At 39.2% G+C, this 21,694-nt stretch overlaps 1 protein-coding gene across 3 annotated transcripts in view; it reads left to right on the forward strand.

Annotated features, from left to right (window-relative positions):
* The window catches only part of LOC126949163 (putative protein TPRXL), an 86,929-nt gene that overhangs the window by 25,915 nt on the left and 39,320 nt on the right, over positions 1-21,694 (forward strand). The window lies entirely within an intron of this gene.

Genomic DNA, 21,694 nt, shown 5'->3' on the forward strand with positions numbered 1-21,694 from the left:
CAGATGCTGTGCTTGAATCCCCCTCATTCTGAGAAGTGGAGCAAGGTCAGGAGATCACTATCCGCCAAATCATTAAATGTTATTTGGATGGAAGAAATGATATGCTATATGGGAGCTGAGCCTTCCAAATTCTCATAACTGCACAATTATACAGGTCCCCCTTATCCACCGGCTGGACGCTGAGCCTGCTTCCTGCTTCTGCTCCATGGATTGCTAGGTTAAACTCACAACACTGTTTGCTCTAGAGACCCTCTGTAAAAAAGAAAAAGATGATAAAACAAAGGTAGGCAAAATTAAGCTTCCCCTGGAACTGGCTGCCAGTTGTTTCATGCTTTCCAGGTTTGCTTCAGTTTTCATGAGACACACATGAGCTCTTCTGGGTCTCGTGTATGGGCATGTATATTTTTACTAAAATATCCTTATACTTTGTAGGAGGTTGGGGGGAGCCATTTTTTTCATGGAAGATATAAAAGAACCATGGGATGGGAACCAGAAGTACAGCACACACTCTTGCTACTGCCCAGCTGCATAACCTGGGGCAAATCTTCCAAGTCGAATCTACACAGCTACACAGTTCACCTGATTTTGGCAGCTAGCTTCTCAGTAAGAAAAATAATGCCCAGGACAATTAAAGCCGCTTGGAAATGAAGCTTCAGTTTCTTACTTATATGTCAGTTTTAAAGAATTTTTAAAAATTGTTTTTCTTTTTTTTTGGGTGTGTGTGTGTGTGTGTGTGTGTGTGTGTGTGTGTGTGTGAAAGACAGAGTTTTGCTCTTTGGCCCAGGCTGGAGTGAAGTGGTGCGATCTCAGCTCACTGCAACCTCCGCCTCCCTGGTTCAAGTGATTCTCCTGCCTCAGCCTCCCAAGTAGCTGGGATTACAGCCACCTGCCACCACACCCAGCTAATTTTTTTGTATTTTTAGTAGAGACGGGGTTTCACCATATTGGTCAGGCTGGTCTTGAACTCCTGACCTCAGTTGATCCACCTGACTTGGCTTCCCAAAGTGCTGGGATTACAAGTGTGAACCACCATGCCCGGCCCCTTGTTATTTTTATAAAGTACAAACACACTAAGATAAAAACATTTATTGTCAGTGGTGATATCATCTGCCCACTAAATTATCATCTCACTTTGTAGGAGCTCTTTGTATATTTTAGATATTTTATTCACTACCTACGTTACAGATAACTTTTTGCAACTCTAGCATTGGTCTTATGATTTTGTTTATACTACATCTTTCTGTTTATAGTGTAATTTACAGTATGATTCGCCAAATCAAATTTATTTACCTGGGAAGACATATATTTTATTATAATCTATATATGCCTATGTATAGATTTTTTGGTATTTACCCTGCATGTTGTTTTTTAAAATTCTTGGGTCTGTGGTTTGGTTTCAGACATCAATTTTGGGAAATTCTCAGTCATTATTGCTTCAAATGTTTCTTTGATCCTTTCTGTTATTCTTCTCTTTCTGGTTTTCTCATTAAGTGTATGTTACACCTTTTATAGTTGTCTCACCATTCTTGGATATTCTGGGGGTTTTTAATCTTTTTAGTTGTTGTTATTGTTTTTTGTTTGTTTGTTTTGAGATAGAGTTATGCTCTGTCACCCAGGCTGGAGTGCGGTGGCGTAATCTTGGCTCACTACAACCTCCCTGTCCCAGGTTCAAGCAATTCTCCTGCCTCAGCCTCCAAAGTATCTGGGATTACAGGCATGCGCCACCATGCCTGCCTAATTTTTTGCATTTTTAGTAGAGATGAGATTTTGCCATGTTGCCCAGGCTGGACTCAAACTCCTGACCTCAAGTAACCCGCCCACCTTGGCTTCCCAAAGTGCTGGGATTACAGGCATGAGCCACCACGCCCAGCCAAATTCTTTTTTGGTAGAGATGAGGGTCTCACTCTATTGCCCAGGCTGGTATTGAACTCTTGGTCTCAAGTGATCCTCCCACTTTGGCCTCCCAAAGTGCAGGAATTACAAGTGTGAGCCACCATTCCTGGCCCATCATTGGTTTTTACTTTAGAAGTATCTACTGACATAAACTGAGACTCACTAATTCTTTCCTTTGTCGTGTCCATTCTACTAAGTATCAAAGATATTCTTCATCTCTTTTAAAAATTTTGTATTTTTAAATATTGTGGGTACATAGTATATATTTATAGGTACATGAGATGTTTTTATGCAGATACACATGCATAATAATCACATCATGGAAAATGGGGTACCTGTCCCCTCAAGCATTTATCCTCTGTGTTATAAGCAATCCAATCATACTCTTTTAGTTATTTTTATTTTGTTTTACATTGATTGAGATGGAGTTTTGCTCTTGTTGCCCAGGCTGGAGTGTAGTGGCACTATCTTGGCTCACTACAACCTCCACCACTTAAGTTCAAATGATTCTCCTGCCTCAGCCTCTTGAATAGCTGGGGTTACAGGCATGTGCCCACCGCACCCGGCTAATTTTGTATTTTTAGTGGAAACGGGGTTACTCCATGTTGGTCAGGCTGGTCTCGAACTCCCAACCTCAGGTGATCCGCCTACCTCTGCCTCCCAAAGTGTTGGGATTACAACATGAGCCACTGCGCCTGGCTTTATTTTTGAGATAGAGTCTCACTTTGTTGCTCAGGCTAGAGTGCAGTGGTGCGGTCTTGGCTTACTGCAGCCTCCGCCTCCCAGCTTCAAGCAATTCTCCTGCTTCAGCCTCCTGAGTAGTTGGGATTACAAGTGCCTGCCACCACACCTGGCTAATTTTTGTATTTTTGTAGAGACAGGGTTTCACCATGTTGGCCAGGCTGATCTTGAACTCCTGACCTCAAGTGATCTGTCTGCCTCGGCCTCCCAAAGTGCTGAGATTACAAGTGTGAGCCCCCCTGCCTGGCCTCTTTTATTTATTTTTAAATGTACAATTAAATTATTACTAACAGTAGTCACCCTGTTATGCGATCAAATATTGAGCCTTATTCACTCTTTCTGTTAATAACTTATTTGTACCAATTAACCATCCACATCTTCTCATGCACCCATTATCCTTCTCAGCCTCTGGTAACTATCCTTCTAAGAACTCTCTGTCTCCATGAGTTCAATTGTTTTGATTTTTAGATCCCATAAATAGGTGAGAACATGTGATGTTCATCTTTCTGTGACTAGCTTATTTCACTTAACATAGTGACCTGACAGGATATCATCCTTGTTTATGGCTGAATAGTACTCAATTGTGTATAAGTACTACAGTTTACTTTATCCATTGATCTGTTGATGGACATTTAGGTTGCTTCCAAATTTTGTCTACTGTAAACAGTGCTGCAACAAACATGGAAGTGCAGATATCCCTTCAGTATACTGGTTTCCTTTCTTTTGAGTGTATACTCAGCAGTGGGATTGCTGGATCATTTGGTAGCTCTATTTTTAGTTTTTTGAGGAACTTCCAAACTGTTCTCCATAGTGGTTCCAATAATTTACATTCTCATCAACAGTGTACAAGGGTTCCCTTTACTTCACATCCTTGCCAGCATTTGTTATTGCCAGTCTTTTGCATATAAGCCATATAAGATGATATACCAGTGTAGTTTTGATTTGCATTTCTTTGCTGATCACTGATGTCAAGCATTTTTTTGTATGCAAGTTTGCCATCTGTATTTCTTCTTTTGAGAAATGCCTATTCAAATCTCTTCTCTGTTTTTAAATCAGATTATTTGATTTTTTTCTATATAGAGTTGTTTGAGCTTCTTACATATTCTGGTTATTAATTCCTTGTCAAATGGATAGTTTACAAGTATTTTATCCCATTCCATGAGTTGTCTCTTTGTTGATTGTTTCCTTTGCTGTGCTGAAGCCTTTTTTTACCTGATGTGATCTCATTTGTCCATTTTTACTTTGGTTGCCTGTGCTTGTGGGGTACTACTCAAGAAATTTTTGCCCAGACCAATGTCCTGGAGAGTCTCTGCAATTCTTTTTTTGCCGTAGTTTTCTAGTTTGAGGTCTTAGATTTAAGTCTTTAATCCATTTTGATTAGATTTTTGTGAGAGATAGTGGTGTAGTTTCATTCATCTGCATATGGATATCCAGTTTTTCCAGCACCGTTTATAGAAGGGACTCTTTTCTCCAATGTTTGTTCTTGGCACCTTTATCAAAAATGAATTTACTGTAGGCATATGAATTTGTTTAACAGTTCTCTAATCTGTTCTAATGGTCTATGTGTCTGTTTCTAGGTCAGTACCTTGCTGTTTTATTTACCATAGCTCTGTAGTATAACTTGAAGTCAGATGATGTGATTCCTGCAGTTTTGTTCTTTTTGCTCAGGATAGCTTTGGCTATTCTGGGTCTTTTGTGGTTCCAAATAAATTTTAGGATTGTTTATTCTATTACTGTGAATAATACAATTGACATTGCAATGGGAATTGCATTGAACCTGTGGATTGCTTTGGGTAGTATGGACATTTTAACCATATTAATTCTTCCATCTGTGAATATGGAATATCATTCCATATTTTTGTGGGTCCTCTCCAATTTCTATCATTAGCATTTTATAGTTTTCATTATAGAGAACTTTTATTTTCTTTAAGTTTAATTCCTAGGTATTTAATTGTATTTGTGGCCATTGTAAGTGGAGTTACTTTTTAATTTCTTTTTCAGATTGTTTACTGTTGGCATATAAAAATGCTACTGACTTCTGTATGTTGATTTTATATCCTGCAAGTTTATTGAATTTGAGTTCTAATAGATTTTTTTATGGAGTTGTTTAGGTTTTTCCAAATATAAGATTATATCATCTGCAAACATAGATAATTTGACTTCTTCCTTTTTGTATGCCTTTTAATTCTTTCTCTTGTCTGATTGTTCTAGCTAGGATTTCCAGTACTATATGTTGAATAACAGTGGTGACAGTGGGCATCTTTGTTGTGTTCCAGACCTTAGAGGAAAGGCTTTTGGTTTTTCCCCATTCACTATGATACATCAGTCTGTCATATATGACTTTTATTATGTTGAGGTATGTTCCCTCTATATCTAGTTTTTTTAGGGTTTTTATCAGGAAGGGATGTTTAATTTTATCAAGTGCTTTTTCAGCATCAATTGAAATGATCATATGGTTTTTGTCCTTCATTCTGTTGATATAATAGATCACACTGATTGATTTGCATATCTTGAACCATCCTTTGTTCCCAGGGATAAATCCCACTTGGTTATGATGAATAATATTTTATTCTATTTTTTATTTTATTTTATTTTTTTTTTTTTTGAGGCAGAGTCTCACTCTGTCGCCCAGGCTGGAATGCAGTGGTATGATCTTGGTTCACTGCAACCTCTGCCTCCTGAATTTGAGTGATTCTCATGCCTCAGTCTCCCAAGTAGCTGGGGTTACAGGTGCATGCCACCATGCCCGGTTAATTTTTGTATTTTTAGGAGAGACGGGGTTTTGACATGTTGGCCAGACTGGTCTCAAACTCCTGGCCTCAAGTAGTCTGCCCGCCTTAGCCTCCCAAAGTGCTGGGATTACAGGCATGAGCCACCACGCCCAGCCTATGAAGAATATTTTAAATGTGTTGTTGAATTTGGTTTACAAGTATTTTGTTGAGAATTTTTGCATCGATATTCATCAGAAATATTGGCCTGTAGTTTTCTTTTTTGATGTGTCTTTATCTGGTTTTGGTTTCAGAATAATACTGGCCTCATAGAATGAGTTTGGAAGTATTCCTTCTTCTCTGTTTTTTCTGAATAGTTTGAGTAGGATTGGTGTTGTTCTTTAAATGTTTGGTAGAATTCATCAGTGAAGCCATCAGGTCCTGAGCTTCTCATTGCTGGGAGACATTTTATTACAGCTTTGGTCTTTTTACTTGTTATTGATGTGTTCAGGTTTTGGATTTCCTTATAGTTGAATCTTGGTAGGTTATGTGTGTTTAGGAATTTGTCCACTTCTTCTAAATTTTCCAGTTTATTGGCATATAGTTGCTTGTGGTGGCCACTAATGATTCTTGGACTTTCTGCAATATTGGTTCTCGTATCTCATTTTTCATCTCTGATTTTATTTATCTGGGCCATCTCTTTTTTTTTTTTTTTCTTAGTTTAACTAAAGGTTTTTCAATTTTGTTTAACTTTTTTAAAAAAACAGCTTTTTGTTTCATTGATCTTTTGTATATTCTTCATTTCAAAATCATTTATTTCTGCTCTGATCTTTATTTGTTTTATTCTACTAATTTTGGGTTTATTTTGCTCTTGCCTTTCTAGTTCTTTTCTTTATTTATATACTTTACATTCTTGGGTACATGTGCAGAACATGCAGGTTTATTACATAGGTATACATGTGCCATGGTGGTTTGCTGCACCCCTAAACCCGTCATCTACATTAGGCGTTACTCCTAATGTTATCCCTTCCCCCGCCCCCCATCCCCTGACGGGCCCTGGTGTGTGATATTCCCCTTCCTGTGTCCATGTGTTCTTATTGTTCAACTCCCACTATGAGTGAAAACATGCAGTGTTTGGTTTTCTCTTCTTCTGTTAGTTTGCTGAGAATGACGGTTTCCGGCTTCATCAATGTGCCTGCAAAGGACATGAACTCACCCTTTTTTATGCTGCATAGTATTCCATGGTATATATGTGCCACATTTTCTTTATCCAGTCTATCTTTGATGGGCATTTGGATTGGTTACAAGTCTTTGCTATTGTGAACAGTGCTGCAATAAACCTATGTGTGCATGTGTCTTTATGGTAGCATGATTTATAATCCTTTGGGTATATATTCAGTAATGGGATTGCTGGGTCAAATGGTATTTCTGGTTCTAGATCCTTGAGGAATCGCCACACTGTCTTCCACAATGGTTGAACTAATTTACACTTCCACCAACAGTGTAAAAACTGTTCCTATTTCTCCACATCCTCTCCAGCATCTGTTGTTTCCTGATTTTTTAGTGATCACCATTCTAACTGGTGTGAGATGGTCTCTCATTGTGGCTTTGATTTGAATTTCTCTAATGACCAGTGAAGATGGGCTTTTTAAAATATATTTACTGGCTGTATAAAGTCATCTTTTGAGAAGTGTCTGTTCATATCCTTCACCCATTTTTTGATGGGGTTGCTTGTTTTTTTTCCTTGTAAATTTGTTTAAGTTTTTTTTTAGATTCTGGATATTAGCCCTTTGTCAGATAGACTGCAAAAATTTTCTGCCATTCTGTAGGTTGCCCATTCACTCTGATGATAGTTTGTTTTGCTGTGCAGAAGCTCTTTAGTTTAATTAGATCCTATTTGTCAATTTTGGCTTTTGTTGCCCTTGCCTTTGATGTTTTAGTCATGAAGTCTTTGCCCATGCCTATGTCGTGAATGGTACTGCTTAGGGTTTCTTCTAGAATTGTTATGGTTTTAGGTCTTATATTTAAGTCTTTAATCCATCTTGAGTTAATTTTTGTATAAGGTGTTAAGGAAGGGGTCCAGTTTCAGTTTTCTGCTTATGCCTAGCCAGTTTTCCCAACACCATTCATTAAATAGGGAATCCTTCACCGGTTGCTTGTTTTTGTCAGGTTTGTCAAAGATCAGATGGTTATAGATGTGTGGTGTTATTTCTGAGGCCTCTGTTTTGTTCCATTGGTCTATCTATATATCTGTTTTGGTACCAGTACCATTGCTGTTTTGGTTACTGTAGCCTTGTAGTATACTTTGAAGTCAGGTAGTGTGGTGCCTCCAGCTTTGTTCTTTTTGCTTAGGATTGTCTTTGCTATGGGGGCTCTTTTTTTGGTTCCATATGAAATTTAAAGTGACTTTTTCTAATTCTGTGAAGAAAATCAATGGTAGCTTGGTGGGGATAGCAATGTATCTATAAATTACTTTGGGCGGTATGGCCATTTTAACAATGTTGATTCTTTCTGTGTGCATGGAATGTTTTTCCATTTGTTTGTGTTGTCTCTGATTTCCTTGAGCAGTGGTTTGTAGTTCTCCTTGAAGAGGTCCTTCACATCCCTTGTAAGTTGTATTCCTAGGTATTTGATTCTCTTTTTAGCAGTTGTGAATGGGAGTTCACTCATGATTTGGCTATTATTCATGTATAGGAATGCTTGTGATTTTTGCACATTGATTTTGTATCCTGAGACTTTGTTGAAGTTGCTTATCAGCTTAAGGAGATTTTGGGCTGAGACGATGGGGTTTTCTAAATATACAATCATGTCATCTGCAAACAGAGACAATTTGACTTCCTCTCTTCCTATTTGAATATGGTTTATTGCTTTCTCTTGCCTGACTGCCCTGGCCAGAACTTCCAATACTATGTTGAATAGGAGTGGTGACAGAGGGCATCCTTGCCATGTGCTGATTTTCAAAGGGAATGGTTTCAGTTTTTGCCCATTATGATATTGGCTGTGGGTTTGTCATAAATAGCTCTTATTATTTTGAGATACATTCTATCAATACCTAGTTTACTGAGAGTTTTAAACATGAAGGGGTGTTTAATTTTGTTGAAGGCCTTTTCTGCATCTATTGAGATAATCATGTGGTTTTTGTTGTTGGTTCTGTTTATGTGGTTCTGTTTATGGTTTATGTTTATTGATTTGTGTATGTTGAACCAGTCTTGCATCCCAGGGATGAAGCCAATTTGATTGTGGTGGATAAGCTTTTTGATGTGCTGCTGGATTCAGTTTGCCAGTATTTTATTGAGGTTTTTGCATCGATGTTCATCAGGGATATTGGCCTGAAATTTTCTTTTTTTCTGGTGTCTCTCCCAGGTTTTGGTATCAGGATGATGCTGGCCTCAAAATGAGTTAGGGAGGATTCCCTCTTTTTCTATTGCTTGGAATAGTTTCAGAAGGAATGGTACCAGCTCCTCTTTGTACCTCTGGTAGAATTCGGCTGTGAATCCATCTAGTCCTGGACTTTTTTTGGTTGGTTGGTAGGCTATTAATTACTGCTTCAATTTCAGAACTTGTTATTGGTCTATTCAGGGATTTGACTTCTTCCTGGTTTAGACTTGGTAGGGTATATGTGTCCAGGAATTTATCCATTTCTTCTAGATTTTCTAGTTTATTTGTGTAGAGGTGTTTATAGTATTCTCTGATGGTAGTTTGTATTTCTGTGGGATCAGTGGTGATACCCCTTTATCATTTTTTATTGCATCTATTTGATTCTTCTCTCTTATTAGTCTGGCTAACGGTCTATTTATTTTGTTGATCTTTTAAGAAAAACCAGCTCCTGGATTCATTGATTTTTTTTAAAGGGTTTTTTATGTCTCTATCTCCTTCAGTTCTGCTCTGATCTTAGTTATTTCATGTCTTCTGCTAGCTTTTGATTTGTTTGCTCTTGCTTCTCTGGTTCTCTTAATTGTGATGTTAGGGTGTTGATTTTAGATCTTTCCTGCTTTCTCTACATTTAGTGCTATGAATTTCCCTCTACCCACTGCTTTAGCTGTGTCCCAGAGATTCTGGTATGTTGTATCTTTGTTCTCATTGGCTTCAAAAGACTTATTTATTTCTACCTTAAGTTTCATTATTTACCCAGTAGTCATTCAGGAGCAGGTTGTTCAGTTTCTATGTAGTTGTGCAGTTTTGAGTAAGTTTCTTAATCTTGAGTTTTAATTTGATTGCACTTGGTCTGAGAGACTGTTCGTTATGATTTCCATTTTTTGCATTTGCTGAGGAGTGTTTTACTTCCAATTATGTGGTCAATTTTAAAATAGGTGCAATGTGGTGCTGAGAAGAATGTATATTCTGTTGATTTGTAGGGGAGAATTCTGTAGCTGTCTATTAGGTCTGCTTGGTCCAGAACTGAGTTCAAGTCCTGAATATCCTTGTTAATTTTCTGTCTCATTGATCTATCTAATATTGACAGTGGGGTGTTAAAGTCTCCCACTATTATTGTGTGGGAATCTAAGTCTCTTTGTAGGTCTCTAAGAACTTGCTTTATAAATCTGGATGTTCCTGTATTGGGTGCATATATGTTTAGGATGGTTAGCTCTTCTTGTTGCATTGATCCCTTTACCATTATGTAATGTCCTTCTTTGTCTCTTTTGACCTTTGTTGGTTTCAAGTCTGTTTTATCAGAGACTAGGATTATAATCCCTGCTTTTTTTTTTTTTTTTTTTTTTTTTTTTGCTTTCTATTTGCTTAGTAAATATTCCTCCATCCCTTTATTTTGAGCCTATGTGTGTCATTGCACATGAGATGGGTCCCCTGAATGCAGCACACCGATAGGTCTTGACTCTTTATCCAATTTGCCAGTCTGTGTCTTTTAATTGGGAGCATTTATAAGGTTAATATTGTTACGTGTTAATTTGATCCTGCCCTTATGATGCTTGCTGGTTATTTTGCTTGTTACTTGATGCAGTTTCTTCATAGTGTTGATGGTCTTTACAGTTTGGTATGTTTTTGCAGTGGTTGTTATCGGTTTTTCCTTTCCATGTTTAGTGCTTCCTTTAAGAGCTTTTGTAAGGCAGATCTTGTAACAAAATCTCCTAGCATTTGGTTGTCTGTAATGGAGTTTATTTCTCCTTTGCTTATGTAGCTTAGTTTGGCTGGATATGAAATTCTGGGTTGAAAATTCTTTAAGAATGTTGAAGATAGGCCCTCACTCTTTCTGGCTTGTAGGGTTTCTGCAGACAGATCCACTGTTAGTCTGATGGGTTTCCCTTTGTGGGTAACCCAACCTTTCTCTCTGGCTGCCCTTAACATTTTTTCCTTCATTTCAATCTTGGTGAATCTGACTATTATGTGTCTTGGGGTTGCTCTTCTCGAGGAGTATCTTTGTGGTGGCCTCTGTATTTCCTGAACTTGAATGTTGGCCTGTCTTGCTAGGTTGGGGAAGTTCTCCTGGATAATATCCTGAAGATTGTTTTCTAACTTGCTTCCATTCTCCTCGTCACTTTCAGGTACGGCAATCAAATGTAGATTTGATCTTTTCACATAGTCCCATATTTCTTGGAGGGTTTGTTCATTCCTTTTCATTCTTTGTTCTCTAATCTTGTCTTCTCACTTTATTTCATTAAGTTGATCTTCAGTCTCTGATATCCTTTCTTCTGCTTGATCGATTCAGCTATTGATACTTGTGTGTGCTTCACCAAGTTCTCGTGCTGTGTTTTTCAGCTCCATCAGGTCATTTATGTTCTTCTCTAAACTGATTATTCTAGTTAGCAATTTGACTAATCTTTTTTCAAGGTTCTTAGCTTCCTTGCATTGGGTTAGAACATGTTCCTTTAGCTTGGAGGAGTTTGTTATTGCCCACCTTTTGAAGCCTACTTTTGTCAATTAGTCAAACTCATTCTCCACCTAGTTTTGTTCACTTGATGGTGAGGAGTTGTGATCCTTTGGAGGAAAAGAGGCGTTCCGGTTTTCGGAATTTTCAGCCTTTTTGTGCTGGTTTCTCCCCATTTTCGTGTATTTATCTAACTTTGGTTTTTGATGTTGGTGGCCTTTGGATGGGGTTTCTGTGTCTGGATGTCCTTTTTGTTGATGTTGATGCTATTTCTTTCTGTTTGTTAGTTTTCCTTCTAACAATCAGGCCCCTCTGCCCCAGGTCTGGTGGAGTTTTCTGGAGGTCCACTCCAGATCCTGTTTGCCTAGGTATCATCAGCAGAGGCTGCAGAACAGCAAAGATTGCTGCCTATTCCTTCCTCTGGAAGCTTCATCCCAGAGGGGCACCCGCCAGATGCCAGCTGGAGCTCTCTTGTATGTGGTGTCTGTCAGCTGCAACTGGGAGGTGGCTCCCATTCAGGTGGCACGGGGGTCAGGGAGGCACTTGAGGAGGTAGTCTGACCCTTAGCAGAGCTCCAACACTGTGCTGGGAGAGCTGCCATTCTCTTCAGAGCCATCAGGCAGGGACGTTTAAGTCTGCTGAAGCTGTGCCCACAGCCACCCCTTCCCCCAGGTACTCTCTCCCAGGGAGATGGGAGTTTTTTCTATAAGCCCCTGACTGGAGCTACTGCCTTTCTTTCAGTGATGCTCTGCCCAGAGAGGAGGAATCTAGAGAGGCAGTGTGGCTATAGTGGCTTTGCTGAGCTGCAGTGGGCTCTGCCCAGTTCAAACTTCCTGGTGACTTTGTTTACACTGTGAGGGGAAAACCACCTACTCAAGTCTCAGTAATAGTGGATATCCCTCCTTCCACCAAGCTCAAACATCCCAGGTCGACTTCAGACTGCTGTGCTGGCAGTGAGACTTTCAAGTCAGTGGATCTTAGCTTGCTGGGCTCCCCGGGGGTGGGATCCACTGAGCTAGACCACTTGGCTCCCTGGCTTCAGCCCCCTTTTCAGGGGAGTGAACGGTTCTGTCTTGCTGGCATTCCAGGTGCCACTGGGGTATGAAAAAAACAAAAAACCAAAAAAACTCCTGCATATAGCTCAGTGTCTACCCAAAGTGCCACCCAGTTTTGTGCTTGAAACCCAGGGCCCTGGTGGCGTAGGCACTGGAGGATATCTCCTTGTGTGCAGGTTGCGAAGACCATGAGAAAAGTGTAGTACCTGGCCTGAAGTACACTGTTCCTCATGGCACAGTCCCTTCCGGCTTCCCTTGGGTAGGGGAGGGAGTTCCCCAACCCCTTGTGCTTCCTGGGTGGGACCACGCACCACCCTGCTTTAGCTTGTCCTTCATGGCCTGCACCCACTGTCTAACCAGTCCCAATTGGATGAACCAGGTACCTCAGCTGGAAATGCAGAAATCACCCTCCTTCTGCATTGATCTCCCTGGGAGCTGCAGACTCAAGTTGTTCCTATTCGGTCATCTTGCCAGCTATCTTTTTTTTTTTTTTTTTTTCTCTTGAGACAGCGTTTCAGAGTTTCACCCTTGTTGCCCAGGTTGGAGTGCAATGGTGTGATCTTGACTCACTGCAACCTCCACCTCCCGGATTCAGGAGAGTCTTCTGCCTCAGCCTCCCAAGTAGCTGAGATTACAGGCATGCACCACCATGCTCAGCTAATTTTGTATTTCTAGTAGAGATGTGCTTTCTCCATGTTGGTCAGGCTGCTCTTGAACTCTCGACCTCAGGTGATCCGCCCACCTCAGCCTCCCAAAGAGCTGAGATTACGGGCATGAACCACCACACCCAGCCACCTTTCTAATTCTTTAAGATGCATCATCAGGTGTTTCATTTGAACTTTTTCTTGTTTTTTGGTATAGGCACTTATAGCTATAAACTTCTCTCTTAGTACTGCTTTTGCTGTTTCCAATCGGTTTTGGTATGCTTTGTTTCCATTATCATTTGTTTTAATAAATTTTGCAATTTCCTTCTTAACTTCTTCATTGACCCACTGGTCATTCAGAAGGATATTGCTTAATTTCCATGTATTTGTATAGTTTCCAAAATTCCTCTTGTTAATGATTTCTAGTTTTATTCTATTGTGGCCACAGAAGACGCTTGATATGATTTCAGTTTTTTGCAATGTTTTAAGAGTTGTTTGTGAGCTAACATATTGTCTCTCAGAATGAGCCATGTACTGAGGAAAAGAAGCAGTATTCTGTAGCCATTAGATGAAATGTTCTGTAAATATCTATTAAGTCCATTTGTTCTATATGTAGATTAAGTCCAGTGTTTCTTTATTGTCTGGATGATCTGTCCAGTGCTGAAAGTGGGGTGGTGAAGTCTTCAACTGCTATTATTTTGTGTTGGGGTCTGTCTTTCTCTTTAGCTGTGATAATATTTGCTTTTATATCTGTGTTCTCCATGGTATTCTCCAATTTCTGATACAATGTTTCTTATCTCTAGCATTTCCTTCTTAGAATTTCCATTTATCTTCTTATATTGCCCATATATTCTTGCTTTTTCTATTAGAACCCTTAGAATATTATAATTATTTTAAATTCACTGTCTGATAATTCCAATATTCCTACTGTATCTGAGACTGATTCTTGCTTGCTCTGTCCCTTCAAACTGTGTTTTATGCCTTGTGTTGTTGCATTGTTTTGTTTTTGAAAGCAAGGCATGATGCATATAACAAGCTTCAGTAAATAGGCCTTTGATAACATGGTGGTAAGCCTGAGCCCATGGGCTGTGACCTTCACATGTGCTTCTCAGTCCCCCCTTTAGGTGGGACAGAAAGGCTGCGGGTGACTGGAGTTGAGTATTTCCCTTCCCGAGGTTGGTTATGCTCTCACAACTCTGGCATGTTAAAATAGTTTCTCTGATAAAATAGTTTCTCTTGAGGGCAGCCTTTGTTAAGATAATAAAATGTGCTAGTCATGTTTTACAATGGCTGCTTTTTCCCTCCCCTGCCAGAACCACAAGGGGATTTTTCTATATATTCACCCTGAGACCTGGTGGAGCTCCTGGAGGTAAAAGTCTCAGAATTGTAGGGGTCCCCCTGAGATTGAGCCCTGTTGGAATTTTTAGCTCTTGGACTTATTTACACTGAGCTGCCAGCAATTTATCAATTATCACTTAGGTATTCCTACTCCAGTACTGGTTCTCACATGTGTTTCTTCTCATGGGTTTTTGCACCCCTCAGTTGTGATTCTCTATATTCTCCTTTCTGTCTTTTCAGTTTTTGAGGTAGTGGTTTGCCCTTTGACCACAGTTCCCTGATGGGTCTAAGAAGAGTTGTTTATTTTCAGTTCATTTACCTTTTTACTTGTGAGAACAGAGTGACAACTTCTAAGTTCTTTACATGCCAGAAGTCAGAAGTCTTAAATTTAAATATCTCAAAGTATACTAAGAAAAAAACATACTTTAAATAAAATATCAACTTTATAACTTATGAATAAATATAGCAAGAACATAAATCATTTCATTCATAGAAACTATATATATATAGAGAGAGAAACACATTCTCACTCTGTTACCCAAGCTGGAGTGCATTGACATGATCTCAGCTTACTGCACCTATTTTCTCACATGTCATATTGATACTGCAATCAAATTAACAAATACATTTCATATCAAACTTCCTAATACCTCTTCTCTTGGCATAAGGGGTCCCCAACTGCCTCATATATATTCAAAAAATACCCCTAGGACAAATCTCAATTCCTAGTGCAGCTCCTGTGTTGTATTGTATTTCATGAGTCATTGTCTCTGTTTCCTGTGCTACCTTTAGTAGCGAGACTCCTTTATTTGACTTACTAAGGATAACAGTCATGTCTCCCTAGCAACTTTTTAAAATTTGAGATATAATTCACATTCCATAAGATTCACCTCTTAAAGTATACTTTTCAGTGGTATTTAGTATATTCACAGGCTACCATCACTCACCATGTGTTTCTAGAACATTTCATCATCCCAAAAAGAAATCTTGCTGCTCACTATTATTCAGTTCAAAGAATTTTTAAATTTCCATCTTGATTTCATTGTTGACCCAATGATCATTCAAGAGCAGGTTATTGAATTTCCATGTATTTGTATGGTTTTGAAGGTTCCTTTTGGAATTGATTTCCAATTATATTCTGTGGTCTGAGAGAGTACTTGATATAATTTCAATTTCCTTAAATCTATTAAGACTTGTTTTGTTTTGTGGCCTATCATATGGCCTATCTCGGAGAAAGTTCCATGCACTGATGAATACAGTGTATATTCTGCAGTTTTGGGGTAGAGTGTTCTGTAAATATCTGTTAAGTCCATTTGTTCTAAAGTATAGTTTAAATCCATTGTTTCTTTGTTGACTTTCTGTCTTGATGACCTGTCTAGTGCTGTCAGTGGAGTATTGAAGTCCCTAGTATTATTGTGTTACTTTCTATCGCATTTCTTAAGTCTGTTAGTAATTGCTTTATAAATTTGGGAGCTCAGTGTTAGGTGCATATATATTTAGAATTGTGATATTTTCCTGTTGGACAAGGCCTCTTATTATATAATGTCCCTCTTTGTCTTTAATTGCTTTTGTTTTAAGCTTGTTTTCTGATAGCTACTCCTGCTCGCTGTTCATTTGCATGGAATGTCTTTTCCTACCCCTTTACCTTAAGTTTATGTGAGTCCTTATGTGTTCGGTGAGTCTCTTGAAGGCAACAGATAGTTGGTGAATTTTTATCCATTCTGCAATTCTGTATCTTATAAGTGGAGCATTTAGGCCATTTACATTCAATGTTAGTATTGAGATGTGAGCTACTGTTCCATTCATCATGCTATTCATTGCCTGTATAACTTGGTTTTTTAAATTGTATTTTTGTTTTATAGATCCTGTGAGATTTAAGCTTTAAAGAGATTCTGTTTTGATTTGTTTCCAGGACTTGTTTCAAGATTGAGAGGTTTTTGTTTTTGTTTTTTTTTCTTTTTTTCTTTCTTTTTTTTTTTTTTTTTTTTTTTTTTTTTTTTTTTTTTTTTTTTTAGCAGTTCTTGTAGCGCTGGCTTTGTACTGGTGAATTCTCTCAGCATTCGTTTGTCTGAAGAAGCCTGTATCTTTCTTTCACTCATAAAGTTTAGTTTCACTGGATACAAAAGTCCTGGCTGTGAATTGTTTTGTTTGAGGAGGCCGAAGATAGAGCCTGAATTCCATCTATGGATTCTAGGGTTTCTGCTGAGAAATCTGCTGTTAACCTGATAGGTTTTCCTTTATAGATTACCTGGTGTTTTTGCCTCACAGCTCTTAAGATTATTTTCTTCGTCTTGACTTTAGATAACCTGACGACAACATGCTTAGGCGATGATCTTTTTGTGATGAATTGCCCAGGTGTTCTTTGAGTTTCTTGTATTTGGATGTCTAGGTCTCTAGCAAGGCCAGGGAAGTTTTCCTTGATTATTCCCCCAAGTATGTTTTCCAAAAATTTAGATTTCTCTTCCTAGGAATGCCAATTAAATTTCTTAGGTTTGGTCATTTAACATAATTCCAAACTTCTTGGAGGCTTTGTTCATTTTTTTGTATTATTTTTTCCTTTGTCTTTGTTGGATTGGGTTAATTTGAAAACCTTGTCTTTGAGCTCTGAAGTTCTTTCTTCTGCTTGCTTGATTCTATTGCTGACACTTTCGAGAACATTTTGCATTTCTCTACGTGCATCCTGTATTTCCTGAAGTTGTGATTGTTTTTTATTTATGCTATCCATTTCACTGAAGATTTCTTCCCTCATATCTTGTATCACTTTTTTTACTTCCTTAAATTGGACTCCACCTTTCTCTGGTGCCTCCTTGATTACCTTAATAATCCATCTTCTGAATTCTTTTTCAGGTAAATCAGGGATTTCTTCTTGGTTTGGATCCATTCCTGGTGAGCTAGTGTGATTTTGGGTGGATGTTAAAGAACCTTGTTTTGTCATATTACCAGAATTTTTTTTTCTCATTCCTTCTCGTTTGGGTAGGCTATGTCAGAGGGAAGATCTGGGGCTCAAGGCTGCTATTCAGATTCTTTTGTCCCACAGGGAGTTCCTTGATGTAGCACTGTCCCCCTTTTCCTAGGGGTGTGGCTTTCTGAGAGCCTAACTGTAGTGATTGCTATTTCTTTTCTGGACTTAGCTACCCAGCAGGGCTTCCAGGCTCCGGGCTGGTGCTGGGGGTTGTCTACAGTGTCCTGTGATGTGAACCATCTTCAGGTCTCTCAGTCGTGGATACAGCACCTGCTGTGGTGGAGGTGGCAGGGAAGTGGAACGGACTCTGTGAGGGTCCTTGGTTTTGGTTGTTTAATGCACTATTTTGTGCTGATTGGCTGCCTGCCAGGAGGTGGCACTTTCAGGAGAGCATCAGCTGTAGTGGTACCTGGAAGGTTAGGTGATGGGTGGGGCCCTAGAGTTCCCAAGATAATATGCCCTTTGTCTTCAGCTACCAGGCTGGGTAGGGAAGGACCATGAGGTGGTGGCAGAGTTAGGCATGTCTGAGCTCAAACTCTCCTTGGGTGTGGCTTGCTGTGGTTGCTGTAGGGGATGGAGGTTCTCAGATCAATGGAGCTATGTTCCCAGGAGGAATATGGTTGCCTCTACTGTGTCATGCAGGTTGTCAGGGAAGTTGGGGAAAGCCAGCAGTTAAGGCCTCACCCAGTTCCCGCACAACCCAAAAGGCTAGTCTCAGTCCCACTGTGCCCTCTCCAATAGCAATGAGTTTGTTTCCATGCTATGTGTGAACAGGACTGAGATCTTGCCCCAGGCTACCAGCCTCCCAGCTGAGAAAGCAAGCAGGGTTTTCATGCCGCCCTGCCTGTCGAGTCTGCACACGGGTTTCACACCCTCCCCTGTGTTCTGGCCAGGAGACTTTGCGTTCAGTTGGAATTGTTACAGAGTTCAGCTGGAGGTTTCCTTCTCCCTGTGGCCTTTTCCCAGTTCCTCTGGCAGCCCTCCTCAAGGACCCCAATGAGATAAGTCAGAAGTGGCTTTCCTAGGGACCCAGAGAACCCACAGGGCTTTCCCCACTGCTTCCTGTATTTTGCTTGGCTCTCTAAATTGAATCAGTTGCAGGTAAGGTCAAATCCTTCTCCTGTGATCTGTATCTTCGGGTTCCCCAGTTAAGGTGTGTGTTTGGGGTGGATGATGCCCCTTTCCTACTTTCACAATTTGGGCACTCACAGTATTTGGCTGTCTCCTGGGCCCTGCAGAAGCAATCTGCTTCCTTCAGCAGGTCTGTGGATTCTCTCGGCTTTCCTGGTACGTTCCTGCAGAAGCGCTGGAGCAAAGGTCATGATGCGAGTTTCCACATGCTGCTCTGTCCGAGTGGAAGCTGCAATTCAGTCCTGACTCCTATCTGCCATTTTTACTTCTACTTAGTACTTTCTAAACATATAGCTGAATACTAGTTTCAGATATGTAAAAGTGTATTATTATATTGTGTTTTCTTAATTTTATGATTAAACTTTTGCATTATCTATTTTGTAAGAGAGATTTGATTTTTAAAAATCAACTTGTTTTTTAATTTCCATTGTATTTTTAGTTTTCCTTATAGTTTGTCTTAATGCTTTGTCATAACACTTTTGTTATGATATCGAATAGTTTGATATTAGTGTTCTAGAATTAGGGGTTTGATTGTATTCCTTGAAATTTGGCTTGGATTTATTTGTTTCATTTGAGAGTTTGGGAGCCTAAAGGTTTTATTAACGTTCATTATGATGTGTCTTGATGATCTGATTATGATTAATCTTATGTCATTTAATAAACTGTGTGTGAGGCCTACTCTGTCTGAGGCCTTGTCCTCTGCCTGACAGAAGCCCGTGGGTCAAGGCTCACCTCTGGAGGCCACTGCTGGCATGAGTCCCAGCCCCTCCACTCTGGTCGAGTGACCTTGGACAAGACTCTGCAATTCTTTAAACCTTGCTTCCATCCTCAGTGAGATGGGGACCCCAGTGGTACCCTGGTAGAGTTTGGCTGTTAGGATTCAGGGAGGTAATCCAGGAGGTACATACAGTGCAAAGCTCAGAGTGAGTGCCCAGTTGTTGGCTGTAATGGCAATGGCACTGTTGTGACTGCTCTTAGTCTCCTACTATTAATGTGTGGGAGTTTAAGTCTCTTTGTCTCTAAGAACTTGCTTTATTAACCTTCCTGCTTCTGTGTTGAGTGTGTGAACCTGAAAAACATTAACTGAGACAGGTCTCAGTTAATTTAGAAAGTTTGTTTTGCCAAGGTTGAGGACACACTCCTGTGACACAACCTCAAGAGGTCCTGATGACATGTGCCCAAGCTAGTAGGAGAAGAGCTTGGTTTTATATATTTTAGGGAGACATGAGACATCAATCAATATGTGTAAGATGAACACTGCTTCAGTCCTGAAAGGTGGGACAACTTGAGGTGAAGGTGGGGATGACTCAAAGTGGGGAGGGGGCTTCCAGGTCATAGGTAGATAAGAGGCAAATGATTGCATTCTTTGAGTTTCTGATTAGCCTCTCCAAATAAGGCAATCAGATATGCATTTATCTCAGTGAGCAGAGGGGTGACTTTGAATAGAATAGGAGGCAGTTTTGCCCTAAGCAGTTCCCAGTTTGACTTTTCCCTTTAGCTTAGTAATTTTGGAGCCCCAAGATTTATTTTCCTTTCACATTTCCTCCCTTTTCTTTTTAAAAATCTTTTGGAGAAAGCATTTTAGAAGAAAACAGGTCTCTGGTCTCAGGTTTCATCTGATCTCTCATGGCTAGGCTGGTTTATTCCTAGATGGGTAGGTCCTGAGTTATTAGGAAAGCTCATTTTTGCAGGTTGTGAAGTCTCATGTCCTGTGTAGAAAAAATAGGGGGAGGAAGGGAGAAAAACAGCAACAAACAGAAGAAAAATCCTGGAAAATTGATATAGGCCACATTACTCTGAAGTCCATATATCAGTAGCCAGGTATGAAAGTGGCTTATGTATGTAAATAGATTGCTGTTATTTTCTTCTGAACTTTAAGTTGTCTAGCTTCAGTTTGTAGGGCTTTACAAAAGAAGAGCTTAGTTTTCAGTGATTTCAAATTAGGAAAAATGGGGGAAAAGGAAGGGAAAAAATAAAAACATTATTTTGAAGACTTATAGCTGAGACAAATTAGAATTTGCTTCAAACTGTAGAAAATAATAAAAATTGAGAAACATTAGGCAAGACTAGGATCTAACAACAGGTATGCTATATTTTTTAAGCAATTTTTCTCTCTCCAGTTTCCTATTTTTACTAAGACAAATCATGGTAGGACTTAGTTTTACTTTATTATACTTGCCCTGATAATTTTTATACAGTGCAGCAAGAATAGTTTTTCTATATAGGCTTTTAAATTGGCTTTGATGGAACTTTGTTCCGTAGAAGGAATCCCAGATAATATTTTTTTTATAGCTGATCCCAGCCATGATTTGTATCATCAAATACCTATGAGTTGAGTGATCCTCTTCTCTTAAGGTCCCAAGATAAACTTGGGGCTACTGGGTCTGTTAGAAGGTGACATTCTTTACTTACCACAGGTCAGGAACCCTGCACAGGGACTGTATAGAAAAGATATGAGGCCAGTTTCCTAAGGGGGCTTTTATTGGCTCCATAAGTCAAGTTTGATTCCTTAAAGGAAAGCACACCATTCCAGTCAAAGCCTTGGTAAAATAACCAGTTTCTCCAATTGTGTCCTGTTACAAATGAAAACAGATTCTTATTGCACTTATGCAAGTAACTGTATTGCCATAAGCGAAGAGTACCCATGATAGTTTCCAAATTCTGAAGAAATCAGGTAGGGATAAGCAAATATGCTCCAAATTATGTTCATAGGAGTATACTAAATTGCTAAAAGCTATCAATAGCTTAGAAGAAAAGTATCCTTTACCCTGAAAAAAGGATCATCAACATTTTAAGCAAAAAGTCAAAAAGGTTACTTCAGTCTTCTATTAGTTCAGTCCATGTAGTTAATTCCTGTTCTGCTTGATATTCATAAACATTTCCATTCTCCATGAGTCCTAAAAGTTTTTCTTGTATTCCAATGTCACAATCTCCAAAGTTATTAGATACTTGTATTCAAGAGAACCTGTTAGAGTTTCATAGCTAATTATAAAATCACCTTCCAAAGAGGGCCAAAACAAGTCAACAATTGTCTGTCAAAGACAAAAAGTTTTAGGGCAGCCACAGTCAAGAATACAATTGACAAGAAAATTTGTTACCTCTTTGGCACACAATAATTTAACATAATGACTATAATTATTAAGGATAATGTACATTAAGTCATATCAGAATTATAGGCGTTTTCCATAATTTTGGAACACATACCAATAACATATTTATACAAACACAGCCCAAAGAAGACCAAACACCATTTTATATTTGACAATGCTTTCTGTAAAATTTTTATACCAAATAAGTCAAACTATGTCTTTTTTGGACTTTAGGGAACCTAGTATCCCAAAAGATTAATTAGGTCAGAAAAAGACATAATTTATAATTTGACTTTGGAAAGTTTGTCAGAT

This window comes from Macaca thibetana, chromosome 2 (genome assembly GCF_024542745.1).
Source record: "Macaca thibetana thibetana isolate TM-01 chromosome 2, ASM2454274v1, whole genome shotgun sequence".
NCBI lineage: Eukaryota > Metazoa > Chordata > Mammalia > Primates > Cercopithecidae > Macaca > Macaca thibetana.